This window comes from Alligator sinensis, unplaced genomic scaffold (genome assembly GCF_000455745.1).
Source record: "Alligator sinensis unplaced genomic scaffold, ASM45574v1 scaffold2020_1, whole genome shotgun sequence".
In the NCBI taxonomy this organism is placed as follows: Eukaryota; Metazoa; Chordata; order Crocodylia; family Alligatoridae; genus Alligator; species Alligator sinensis.
Window position 1 is genome coordinate 62,326 of NW_005843181.1, and position 1,290 is coordinate 63,615.

Sequence of the window (1,290 nt, forward strand, 5' to 3'; positions counted from 1 at the left end):
GGAGGGAATGGGTGCTGCTCTCCCCTAGTCTGCCCCAGGCACAAAGGGAAGTGCTGCTCCAGGGAGCGTGTCTGCCCACCCTGGGTCACAGGCTTGTCGGGGAGCAGGGCTGGAAGGGACCTCGCAGGACTGCACAGTGACCCCTGCTCGAGGCAGGACCGTCCCCAGCTCAACCTGCCCACCCGCAGGTCTGCACGCCCTGCTCTGCAGTTTCCAGGCATGGGGAGCCTCTAGACAGGACAGCCTGTTTCAGTGTCAGACCACCCTCGGTGTTGGGCAGCTACTCCTCTCCAGCCTGTGTTTCCTCTGCTGCAGCTTGAGGCCGTTGCTCCCAGTCCTGCCTCCTGCACCCACTGAGAAAAGCCCCTCTCCGTCCCCTCTCATTGCCTTGGAGGGCTCTTCGAGCTTCTCTTGTCCAAGCCAAATACCCCCGGCTCTCCCAGCCTGTCTTCAGTCTTCTCTCTCAGGCTGCTGACCCATTTTGTTGCCCTGTGCTGGACTCCCATCTGTCCCTGTCCTTGTAGGACGTGGGGCCCCAGGGCTGAGCAGTCGCTGCCCTCCACATGTGAGTGGCACAGCTGTGAATGCAGCCCGGGGGGCTGCTGGCCTTGCAACAAGAGCACGGCTCGGCTCGGCTCTGCTCCAGCCATGGGCCCCCAGCGCCCGCTCTGCAGGGCAGAGACAAGTGGCTTGAGCCGCATCTGAGGGGTGAAGTGGGGCATGGGAGAGCCCAGAAGTCCCTAAAGGGGCTCGTTCCGGGGTGAGGGGACAGCTGCAGAGCATCCCTCAACCAGGGAAGAGCCCGCTCGTGGCGCTACCCCAGCGCGGGGAGGTTTGCTGGGGAACGTGGAGCCAGCAGGCAGCCAGGCCTCAGGACCGCAGCTACGACAGACTGCAGCAGGGGTGTCCGATGGGAGCGCAGCCAGAAAAGCAACTGGCCCAGGCCCCTGCAGCCGGCACAGCCTGTGCTCCCGGCCTGGCCCCAGCGAGCTGCCGGCACCAGGAACAGCCCAGAGCCCCGAGGAGCAGAGAGCTGCGACTGTAGGCGCCCGCCCAGGGTCCCAGGAGGCAGCGTGGCTGGGACAGGCCAGGCAGCAGCCTGCGGTGTCTCTGGGGTCTGGTCCGCGGCTGCATCGCCTCTTCCCCTGGAGCCGACCACCCCCTGGCCAGCACCGAGTCCTGCCTGGCTCCCTTTGTCGTGCACGGGGGAGCCCAGGGAGGCTGGGAGGGGACGAGCCTTTGCCCCCCACCCTGGGTCCGGAGCCTGCCCAGGGCGCGAGGTGCTTGCTA